The sequence below is a fragment of the Labeo rohita genome, unplaced genomic scaffold, assembly GCF_022985175.1.
Source record: "Labeo rohita strain BAU-BD-2019 unplaced genomic scaffold, IGBB_LRoh.1.0 scaffold_952, whole genome shotgun sequence".
Classification (NCBI taxonomy): domain Eukaryota; kingdom Metazoa; phylum Chordata; class Actinopteri; order Cypriniformes; family Cyprinidae; genus Labeo; species Labeo rohita.
Window position 1 is genome coordinate 7246 of NW_026129912.1, and position 13123 is coordinate 20368.

A 13123-nucleotide genomic window follows, 5' to 3' on the forward strand; every position below is an offset into this window, starting at 1 on the left:
CACCATTCAACTTGGTCCTTATCTGCTGCAATAGAGGCTCTATGGTTCTACTGAATAAAGCATTCCCGATGAAGAGCACCCTTGTCTGACACCTCTACCAACCATGAAAAAACTGCATAAACCACCGTTCACTTTTAGCAAACTCTCAACATCAGTGTACAAGACTTTAATTTTGCTCACAAACTCATGGCAAAGACCAAATGCTTCTAGAGTTTTCCACAAAAAAAATTGTGTTCGACCCGATCAAATGCTTTTTCTTGATACAGAGAAATCAGAGCACAATCCAAGTTAAATAACTTGGAGACATCTAGAAAATCTCGTAACAAAGAAATGTTATCAAAAATTGACCTACCAGGTATGCAATAGCTCTGGTCCGGGTGAATAATTTGTTCCATTACCTCTAAAAGTCTATTTGCCAATGATTTGGAGAGCAGTTTGTAGTCACAGAAGGGACACAGGGCGCCAGTTTTTGATGTCAGTCAAGTCTCCTTGTTTGGGGAGTAGTGTAAGAACAGCCCTGCAGCAGCTCAACGGCAGCTGCCCTTTCGCCAAGCTTTCATTGAGCACCGCGAGCAGATCCTCCTCCAACACTGACCAGAATGACTTGTATAAGTCTACTCTGGGAGACTGTCGATGCCTGGAGCCTTACCAGACTCCATATCCCTCAGGGCTTTGTGCAACTCTTCTAGGCACAAGGCCTTACTGAGTTTCAAGTTGCCTTCTTCAGACACCCTCGACAAGTTTTCATAAAAAACATTGTCAAAATCAGGCTCTGAGTCACATTCACACTTGTGCAGTTTTCATAAAAACAAACAGCTCTCCTTCTTATGTCAATCGGATCAGTTAGTAATGTAGAACAGGTGTGAATAAACTGTCGACAACAATTCCCTGCTCAACAGCTTTATCTTCCATGTTTAAAAAAAAAGAGAAAAAAAATCACAGCAGCATTGTTCATTTTTGATGCTGGCAGAGTACTTTCATGACCAACTGCCTCCCCTATAGCAAGACAGCACTCCTCTACACTTACTGCGGACGCCACCTTGACTGCATGATGCCGCGTGAGTGCATTAAACACCCATGAACCCGGGGCCGTCTTGCTCCCCTAACAGGTAGCACACGGCCCAGAGCACACTCTCACTGAAACTAGCTTTAAATGAAGACAAAAACTAGACACTAGACACTCAGGAAAGGAAGAAGCGAAAGAGATAACAGAGGAAAATGCTTAAACCACGCTTGTTTTTGGCTCGGCAACCAAAAACTTGCACTGACAATCCCGCACACGCTCCCCACACACTCACTCCATAGATGCCCATGCATGCGCGAGAGAGAGAGAGAAAGAGAAAGAGAGAATGAATGAGAGAATGAGTTTTACACAAGACATATATATTATCTATCTATCTATCTATCTATCTCTCTCTCTCTCTCTCTCTCCGTCTCTCACAGATTGAAAAATAATAAGCGTAATTCAAAAGTTCAATAATGGAATTTAAAAAAAATAATAGGCATTAATCAAAACTTTAGACATATTTAAAATTATATTGCACAAAAAAATATTAATGCTACATTTTCTGAATCATGATTTCCTTAGTTATATTTCTCTGATTTTTTCTGCTTTCAGACATTTTCGGCTCATATTTTTATTTTTTGTATGATTATGCTCTTTTTCTCTTTGCTGTTGTTTCCAGATTCTGTGCAGATTGCTTTTCCAAATGTTGCTGTTAGAGTTTCATGTAAATCAGGGAGGGTTTAAGCATCATCATTGGTCCACTAGTTCTTCACTGACAGCTCCTCCTCTAGCCAGCCAGTCGTAGAGGGCCGTTGACGCCTTCTGTTCACACTTGTACAAGTGAAAGTGGATAACGGTCAACTGTCAATCGTTAAAAAAGCCATCCTAGCGACCCGTCGGGGTTATATTCACCCGTATTTATTCACCTACAGTCATCGTGAAAGGAAGCAGCTACTATATTCAACGGCCTGGAGAAATGACAGTTATATGCGCCTGCCTCACCCATACCTGACTGATAAGTCTTATGGTTATTACGGTTAGGAGAGGAAATGATGAGTAAGAGTAATACTTGTCAGTTACAACTGTTTAGCTCATTGTATATTGCTTGTAACTGTCAACTGTCTGTAGGCAATATTTTGCTTTTTTGGTTATCTGTTTCATTATAAACTAATTTACAGCTTTATCTTTCATGAACAGTATCTTATTGGAAAGGTTAATGTTTTTGTAAGATTTATCACATTTTGTGTTACTCTGAGCTGAGATTATAAAATGACATACAGTTAAGCAATATCACATGAGGAAGTTTTTTCCCTGAATATCAGCACCACTGCAAATCTTTACTGAACTGTAGGCTAGTATAAAATCAATATAACAAGTACATTTTGAGTGAGTTTAATTTGTAACTATTTTCTCATTTTGCTCTATTTTGATAAGTCAGCAGAACTGTGTCCTCTACAAGGCAACACACAGCAGCCTTTTCATATTGAATGATTACATATATTCCTCACTGAATGAATCAGCCATTTGAATGAATTATTTAATGTCTTACTCTAAAGATAGTAATTTGCCGCCACTTACTGGCTGTTTTACTTTCATTCAAACTTTACACATTTAAAACATTGCTATGATAGTGTTATGCAAATATACATGTAGCTATGCAAATAAACACAATATGCAAATAAATCATTGTGTATATCAAATCCACCTAGCCTCTGTAACACTATTGTTTTCATTGACAGTAGTCAAATCTTGCCTAGTCAATGCAAAAACATTAAATTCATTCATAATTAATTTACCAACTTTCTCATTTAACATTAACGGATTGCCAGGCAAGCATATAGCACTGACAGACAGACACATACAGTATAATGGTATCCTGTTTGGAAAGATGTTGCCCCAGCTGACAGTTATCCATTTTCACCTGTACAAGTGTGAACAGAAGACTGAGCATTCGGCAGCTAATGCGGAGCATTGGCGTGACATCAACGCCCCTCTACGACTGTTTGGCTAGAGAAGGAGCTGTCAATCAAGAACAAGTGGGCCTATGATGACACTTAAACGCACCCTGATTTACATGAAACTCTAACCGCAACATTTAGAAAAGCAAGCGCAGAATCTGGATAGCAGAGTACATGTGATCGCAAATCTCGAAAGTAAAAGTAAAAAGCAAGCGCGCATTCAAAAGCGATTTCAATGTCCCACATTTCAATAATGCCTGAAATATGTCCCCTCCATGAAATATATTAGGGCTGTGTATTGCCAAGAATCTGGCAATATGATACATATTGCGATACAGGTGTTGCGATACGATATGTTGCGATGCATTGCGATACTGTAAACAAGGTGATATATTGGGATATTTCTTATTTTATGAATAGGACATACTTTTAGGAAAGCTGTAATTAAGAACACACCACCATATGCAAACCATTCAATGTTAATGAATCACTTTTTGTTCAGTACAAGTAAATGGGGAAAATAAAGTGCTTGCAAGATGCTTTAGTTATTAAATGTATAAAATGTAAGCTTTTATAAATATATCATATATATATTTAAGACCCTGCTTTACAATTTAAGTTTGCAGTTGTAACCATGTCAGATCATTTTGATCTTTGAACTTAAGAATTACATCTGCTTAATATCAATAAAAAAAAATAATGTGCTGACAGGATTTCTAAAGAAAACAAAAGAATTATAAAAACAGATACTGGACATTCTAAGAACCTTTTTGTTCTGAGAATTTTGCAAGTTTTTCAGTTTGTAATCATGCTTCGCGTGGAATCGCAGAGACCGCGACATGAGCACCGCCTTAAGCCGGGCTCACACTACAGAACTTTTAAAATCCTAGCCGATTATGAAATCTGGTTGCAGCGCACATATAAGGAGAATCTTTGCAGATTATCTTCCCTGAAATCTTAAACATGCACACACTACAAGATTTGAAAATTGTGGCGCATCACACACTACAAGATATTATTAAGATTATCATGACAGAGGGAGCGCCTCACGTGATCTTACGCAACAGATCGTCATTTCAGCAACTAATGTTTACAAATGTTTATTATTATTATTATTATTATTCATTTTGTTTATTTGAATGTCTTGTTATAATTGTATATGTTTTGTTGTAGTTTATAATAAAAAAAACAATAAAATACAAAATAAAGTAAAAAATGTTTACAAATGTTAGGTAACTGTTATATGCTTTAACTGTTTTATATCTATAGATTTTACTTTAGGCAGGTCGTGATTTGAGAAGGCAGTCTTTCAAAGATAAGACTTTGAGAAGAAGTCTTTCAAAGATAAGACGACTGCAATCTAGCATTCAGGATATAAGCTCAAATCGAAGCAAATGTTATGAATCTTGTATAAATCTTTTTTTTTATTTTTTTTTTTATGTATCGATATTCCGTTTTTGAGAATCGATACAGTATCGGCAAACAAAATATCGCAATACACACGTGTATCGATATTTTCTTACACCCCTAAAATATATACGTCATGTCTTTTCCAAACACGGTATTCAGATTTGGGCACAGTAAAATATTTTTGATTTATTAGGAAGGTAATAGTTAATAGGAAACACTGATTTTTTCTTTTTTTGTGTGATTTTGTGTCAAAATAGACTACTGGTGCATTTGCATCAGATTGGATCAAGAGTAAAAAAAAAAAAAATGTTCTGCTTACTAAAACTCACCATTTCTTTCTTTGTTGCAAACAAAAAGCAAAAAAAGCAGTTGCAGCCACAGGCAGCAGGACACCAACACATATTCCTGCTACAGAATCTGAAACAGATATAGACAGACAATCATTGTTGTATATAGAGTGATTAATATTCATATTTACCAATGTATTTTTCTCATATTTACACTTCTGCTTTGAGATTAACAGGAAACATCAGCACAGATTTTTATTTATTTATTTATTTTTTTTAATATTAATAACAATATTTGTGAAGAGCATGCGTTGGTTTTGTCAGTGGTGTCTAACATGATGTGAACGTGATTAACCCAATTATAGTGTATAATAATCAATAAAATAAAAGTTCAATTTCTTTTTAATACTGGGCTATTTTAATTTTGCTCAGGGGAGATAAAAGTAAACTGTACTCACCAGTGACAGAAACACTGAAGCCCCTTTTTATGTTGAATCTGCTGCTGCTCATCTGTATTTGATAATCTCCAGCATCTGTGGTTCTGATGTTTGTGATGGTCTTAGATCCAGTCTGATGATCCAGCCTCAGTCTCTCTCTGAATCTTTCTTCCATCTGAACATCTGTACAGATCTTACTTGGATTTCCAGTGATTTCAGCAACAAATGTGTTATTAAAAAACCACATCATCTCATCATTTGAGTTTTTTGTTACACCAGGATTTAAAATAACAGATTCTCCCTCCTTCACCGATTTTCTCTTCATTTCATCTCCTTCAGCAGCAGGAACCTCTGAAACACAAACCAACAGCTGCTGGAGGATATTAAGCCAAAACAGGCACACAAAACAAGGGGAAAAAAAGCTAAGGCTATGAAAACAATCATGCTCTTCAAAAAGCAAAATTTATCTCTTTTCTTACACATTTCACAAATTATTAAATTGTGCATTAAATCCTTATTCAAACTGATTATAGCAGAACAGAAAATGTCCACATGGAAACAAGTGTTAAAATTTTTTAATCACAGATAGAAATGAATTAGTTTTAAATCTGAGCTGTTTTAATGTCATGAGATTTGTAGAGAAATCTACAATTTACACTTCAACAGTAAATGTGTGTGTGTGTGTTTTTTTTTTTTTAAGGAGAATTTTGAATGTCAAACTTTGAACTATGAATATCAAAACCCCTCTGAATGTCACTGCAAAAATAAGTAAATAAATAAAATTTAAACAAATATAACTTGCTTTTAAACAGGTGAACTCATTACATTCACAAACTCACCATGAACAGTAACAATAAAAGTCTTTTCACTATTTCTGTTGCTGATGATCTTTAATTCATAATTTCCAGAGTCTGTGGTTCTGATGTTCATGATGGTCAGAGATACAGTCTGATGATCCAGATTCAGTCTGTCTCTGAATCTCTCAGTTCCTTAATTACACTGAACATCTATACAGAAATAACTAAGATCTCGAATGATTTGAGCAATGCGGATGTTATTAACATACCATGTTATGTCTTCTTGGTCTGTTTTAACATCAGTGTTTAGAGTGACCGAATCTCCCTGCATTACACACACTGACACATTATCAAAGCCAGATGAACCTGAAATGAACAATTAGCCTAATTATAAACCAAATAAAATTATATGAGTATTATGAAAATGTTTTCTATGGATAACTGATATTGAGAAATTTGACTGGATTAATAATGCATCACATGCAATCAAGCAGCAGAAGAACATCATTGATTCATATATTCACTCATCAGACAAACAACACAAGCCTCACAAATGACCTATATATATATATATATATATATATATATATATATTTATATATATATATATATGCAAAGTCTTAGCCCACTAGTATATTTATCAGCAAAAAAATGGGTTGAAGTCAGTTAAAGTCAGTCTTTTGCTGTAGTGTATCAGTAGGAAATATTGGTTTACATTTCTAAACATTCATTTTGCCATTCATTTTTGAATTATAATAATCCAGTGAGATTTTTGTATGGAGCACAGGCTGTAGTCAGACTCCTTGTGCAAACAGAGATCTGATCTCTCCATCATTCAATCCAGTCTGTCTTAAGAAACAGAAAAATTGGAGACAGACTAAATCCAGAAGAACTGTGGCAACATCTCCAAGATGCTTTAAGAGTCCTATACCTACAAAGCTACAGTACTGTTAAAATGTTTAGGCAGTTAGGCACATAAAATGAGGGTGCTGTCAAAAATAATGTCATAAATAGATTTTCTTTATCAATGAACTTCTATTAACTAAAATAAATCGGCATTTGATGTGACCATCCTTTGTGTTTAAAGCAGCTTTTGCCCTATGTGCACTTGTGCAGAGTTTTTCAGGTAGCTTTGCAGGTAGGTTACTTGAAGCATCTTGTAGATGTTGAAACAGTTCTTCTAGAATTAGTTTGTCTCAGTTTTTCTGTTTCTTCATGTCATTCCAGAGACAGACTGGATGATGATGAGATGCGATCAGTGTGGAGCACTGACTGTTGTCAGACTCCTTGTGCAAACAAAAATCTCACTAGATTATTACAATTAATGGCAAACAGAATGTTTGGAAATATATATATATATATATATATATATATATATATATATATATATAATATGATATATAAATAAATATGCTCAGTGAGTGCAGAGCCCCAAAACTTGTGCCAAGTGGTGTTTGGACTGGAGTTTGAACCTCTTCTTAATGATATAAACAAGAATCACCCAAGAGCTCTCCCGCGAGCTGTAACAGGACAGCGCAGGGAAAAGGTTTTAAAGAGCATCTCGAGGCTCAAAATTTGCAGGGTAGGAGGGGGTAGTGAAGCTCGATGTAACTAAAAAGGTCCTATTTTCCGGTTGGGGAGTTACAGAACTGTGCAGCAGTCTCATAACGCATAATCTTCTTAATTGTTTATCTACCATGCTATTCTGCACCAATCCTGCCATGCAGTCAATTTCACTGGTTAAGGTTAGGGTAAGGTGTGGGGTAGGTTTAGGTGTTAGCAATTTTGTATCATAGTGTGACTGACATAACCAATAAAATCTTTGGAATCAGCTGTGGGGCGGAGATTGCGCTGAAGTGGATTGGGGGAAAAATTGTGCATGTGTGTTATGTGTCTGTCAATGGGAGGAAGCCACGCACTATTTTGGAGCTCCTGCCCCCATTTGGTGGTCTCCAGGCTGCAGTTATATGCTTCTCAATAAACGTGTGTACGACACGCATGTAAACTGTACAATGATGACACCTATTGACTCGTAAGCTACGACGCACATTACTATAGAAAAATATAAGGTCATCAGCATGCCCTAGTGGTAAACAAAAAGAGCATAATAAATCACACTTTGGCAGTTGTAGTTTCTATGTGTGCTGAAAAAAAGTGTAAGTGGCAAAAGAGAAAGGAATAAGAGCTTGAGGTAAGCAGTTATATCTCTGATTTCAACCCTAACATTTGAACTTTTCTTGTGCTTCAGGTCAAAACACAGCTCTTTCCCTTTGAAATACTGGAAAAAAAGAGAAATAATACATATATACTAATAGTTTACCATCATTGAGAAAATGGAATAAAACCATGCAGATATAAACTCCACAACAAACAATAACAAATGTAACTGATCATCCTTTATGTATCCAGTAAAAAAAAATAATTAATTTAAAAAAAAAGTTATATTGGTAAAATATTATGCGCTGATACTGTAACGCCACGCCAGCAGAGGGAGCCCTTGCTCATGGACTGTCTGTTACCGCTCCCTCTGCTGCTTCTTTGGTAACTTCCTGTTTAGCAGCCATTTAAGGAGGACCATGCCAAACAGGAGGTTGCAAAGTATTGTTTTGCCTGTGCGAACTCTACCATGCGTTTTTCCTGTTTCAAAACTGCATCCTTGCACTTCTACATGTCCCATATTCAAACACTCAAAAATCTTATTTCAACTGATTTCTGTTCACAGTCATCGTGGCTATTATTGTATTGTCAAGTCAATAACTGTACCATTTTGGGGAAAAAAAAAATAAAATAAATAAAGGGAATATCAAACCAAAGTATATATATATGACCCTGGACCACAAAACCAGTCCTAAGTCGCTGGGGTATATTTGTAGCAATAGCCAAAAATACATTGTATGGGTCAAAATTATTGATTTTTCTTTTATGGCAAAAATCATTAGGAAATTAAATAAAGTTCATGTTCCATTAAGATATTTTGTAAAATTCCTACTGTAAATATATCAAAACTTAATTTTTGATTAGTAATATGCATTGCTAAGAACTTCATTTGGACAACTTTAAAGGTGATTTTCTCAATATTTAGATTTTTTGCACCCTCAGATTCCAGACTTTCAAATAGTTGTATCTCAGCTTTTAGATAATGTATAAAAAAAAATCTCAATTTCAAAAAAATCGTAATTATATATGAAGAGTTCAGATGCAAAACCAGCTAAATCCATCTGACGTCTTTCTTTAAAACATGCATTTTTATCAGGCTCAGATGCATAGGTTTCTATGTAAGTACTTGTACTTCTGATTGGGCTGAGGCTGCTATTTTAGAGAGTTTGAAGAAAAAGTATTTGATGGACGTATAATATGTGTCGAGAGCATTCACTCAGTATCATTATCTCATTTTTGACCGAGATGGCTTTTAGCTGCTTTTGCATCTGATCTCCTGAAGGGATTCAGGAAAAATGTGTAGATTGCAGGTTAAATTACTTTTTATATATTGTAGGAAAGCACAATACTGGTTTATGTGAATGTGGGAATATGGAAACAGTAGGACATGTTTTTTTTTTTTTTTTTTTTTGGTATGTAGGAAGTATAATGTAGTAAGAAAAGGTCTTTTTATTAAATTAGCAGAAGATGGAGTTGAAGTGTTTTCTGTCATGTCTTTGTTTGGACATAATGACGAGCATAAACTGATCTTTGAGGCAGTTATTGCATATAACAAGACTGTATATAAGAATATAGTTCAAACTTTGAGCTGTGGAGGGCAATAATACGCCTAGTTGTGTCTACACTGCCGAAATGATATAAGAAGAAGACGAAGAAGTTTAGCTTTTCACACTCCGGAGCAGAAGGTGGCGGTAATGCACCAAAACGCTGGATGCCAACCGTAAAAATACAAGAAGAAGACGAAGAAGAAGACGAAGAAGAAGACGAAGAAGTTTAGCTTTCATTTTTGGAGGAGCTGAACACGCAGGAACATGGAAAGCTTGAGTCTCTGATTGATCGCCCACAGTAGATGGCGATAATGTTCTATTTAAGACTGCGAATAAAAACGAGTAAGAAGAAGAGCTTTCTTTTTGGCAGAAAACTCCAGCTTCAATGAAAACAGGTTTACAAACGCGTCTCATTACAAATCAGGTGAAATACTGTAAATATTCGCCCGTTAAAATGTTGAAAATTATACTAATATGAAAACAAAGTGTAAATGGTGCCTGTTGCGGTCCCAAACGCTCGCTAAGCTTACAGCCCATTCAAAAACAATGGTCACCGCATTCATTGTGAATCAAAGGAGCCGCTCTGACTCTGAGATGGGGCAAACAGTAGATCACTATGGCGGGCCAAAAGTTCCAAATATAAGGCTAATGATTTGTCGCGGGAATTTACTTTACCATTGCCAGTAGCTACTAAGTTTCCCACTGGTAGGCCGGCGTTGCATCTGCATACACACTTGCCTCACGCGGCGGCCGAGCACTGACTCTCCTCACCTAGTGACTCACTTTTCCCACGTGGCGGACGACTGAGGGGCCGTTCACATATCGCGTCTTTTGCGCGCTCAAGTTCGTTATTTCAAATGTAGACGCGCGGCAGCTGCGCTCATAACGGAGGCGACGCGCTTGTTTTTTTTTTTTTTTTTCAGGCGCCTCCGCACCGCATGGAGTTGAACACATCTCAACTTTTCAGAATGCTGCAAGCGCACTGCGGGTCATGTGACAAGATTCAACTAATTAGCTTCATCCTTTCCCGTAATAACATCGAAAGCTCGGCCAAGATGGAGAAACAACTGATCATACCTGTACATTTTTAAATAAATTTAGTAGCAGAGCTACAGCAATTTTTAGTGCTGGAAATCCGTTTGTCCTTTGATGAAACTTCCGCGACTTCATTGAGAGTGCGGGTCAGGGCTGCTTAGCAACGGCAGACGCCACGGGAGTGCAAGCTACAGAGCGCTTTGGAAAGAAGGAGAAATCGGCGTTTTCCACGTTTTTAGGCGCGATATGTGAACGGCCCCTGACCCTCCTCAACTGGCGACTCACTTTCCTAATGTACAGGGACCGAATATTATAATAATACCTGTAACCTTTTTAAACTGCAGTGGTTGTGTAACAAACGTTGTTCTATTTTGTTTTGCAGGCTAAATGTAATTTATTGTGAAGCAATAATATCGTTATCAATGTTAGCTGTTAAATCAGCACATTAAACCTTCAATTTAATATTATTTTTTTGGTTTGTTTTCTTTTTTTTTACAATGCCATTGTGTTGCTTTGGATAAAAATCTTGTCAAGAACTCTGCAGTGGTCGTCATTCATTTGTATGGTTGACTAGAACAGAACCTTACATAACATAACATGTCTTACCATGTGGGAGGGATAACAGCAACACAGCACTCAAAATCAAGTCCATGCTTTCAGTGAACAGTCTCGTAGTAATAGAACCACGTGCGCTCTTCCTTCACTCTTCCACGAATTGCAACCGTAAGCGATGCAGTACCGCCACCTTCTGGTTGATTGTCCTCCGAGGTGGGGACTGTGACTGAACATTGCTCTTTCTACATTCAATACCATGACTGAAGTGCCCTTGAGCAATGCACTGAACCCCCAATTGCTCCCAGGGCACAACTGGGGCTTCTCACTGCTGTGTGTGTGCACTCATGATGGGTTAAGTGCAGAGGTCCAATTTCGAGTACCATACTCGACAATAGGTTGTCACTTTCACTTTTCACTTCACTTTTTCTTACTGGTATAATAACGGCTTCCTTCCAGCTCTTTGGCACTCTTCCTTCTTCTCACACTTTATTGAATAGCATCAGTAACTTCTTCTTCCCCTCATCACTTAACTGCTTTAACATACTATAACAAACTTCATCTTTCGCTGGTGCAGTTTTCCCAGTTCATTTATTTATTTATTTATTTTTTTTTTGCCAATTCTCTACTTAACTCTTCCATATTAAATGGTAAATTTTGTTCACCTTCATCACTTTCCATTACTTTCAGTGCCTCAAAATTTTCAGTACTAGCTTTCTCTCTACCCCTCTTCCCTTCCTCAGATAAATTATTTGAGCTGTGAACAAATGTATTTACCAACAAATGTATTTAACAAATGTATTTACCAACATTTCAGCCTTTTCCTTATTGGTTACTGCAGCCACTCCCATTACACAACACCGAGTAGATCCAATTTCTCCTTTCTCCACCCACCTTTTTAATCATTGTCTACACTTCTCCTATTTGAGTTGTATTCCCAATTGAACTACATTCTTTTTGCTTGTCTTACTATTTTCCTTACTGTTGCTTGTGCATATTTATACTGGATCATATGCATGGAATTATGTGTTCTTTTCATTACTTTAAATGCTTTATTTCAGTTCTGGACTGTCTTTTTACATTCATCGTTCCACCATGGCACTTCCTTTTCTTTTTATTTTACCTTAACTTTTTGGAACAGATTCTAGCGCCGCTGTTATTATACCCTGTCTTACTTTATTTTCAAGAAGTTCTATATCACCATTATATTCAATCTGACTTAAATCTTTGTCACTTTCCTTCTGGAATTTGTCCCAGTCAGCCTTTTCAAATACCCATCTTCCTCCTCTTCCTTCAATAACTTGCGACACATTTATATTGATTTTACACTAAACTGGATAGTGATCACTTCCTACTGTTCCTTCTTTATACACATTCCACTTACACATTTCTGCCATACTTAGACATCAGTGTAAGATCTCCCTTCCAGTACTAACCTCTTGTTTTAGTTCCATCATTTAGATATACTAAAGTTTTCTTCTCTAATGACTCTTCTATTACTTGTCCATTAATATCCACTTTTTCACTTTCCCACAATGTACATCCCTTCCTTCCTTTACTCTTATTTGCTGCACTTTCACTTCTTTTTTCATCACTTCACATCCCCACAATGCAACACTGTGATTCCCTCCACAGCTACAACACTTCGGCCTCACTTCTTCCCCACATTTCCCATAATCATGGTCTCCACTGCACCTGGCACACCTTCTTTTTCCTTTGCAAACCTTAACCACATGCCCAAATTCTTGGCATTTATAGCATCTCATTGGTTTAGGTATGTATTCCCTAACACTATATCTCAGGAATCCATAATATACTTCTTTCGGCATTTCCTTTGATTCAAACTCAACCAAAACAGATTCTGCTTCTACTTTTCCAACTCTCCTTGTCATTCTTACAGCGCTTTAAACTGAACTGTTTTGCACCCTCGTGTTCTC

The 13123-nt window shown here is 36.7% G+C and overlaps 1 pseudogene; it reads right to left on the reverse strand.

The window, feature by feature from the left end:
- Positions 1-4703: 4703 nt before the first annotated feature.
- On the reverse strand, positions 4704-11287 carry LOC127162502 (uncharacterized; annotated as a pseudogene).
- Between the last annotated feature and the right edge of the window lie 1836 nt (positions 11288-13123).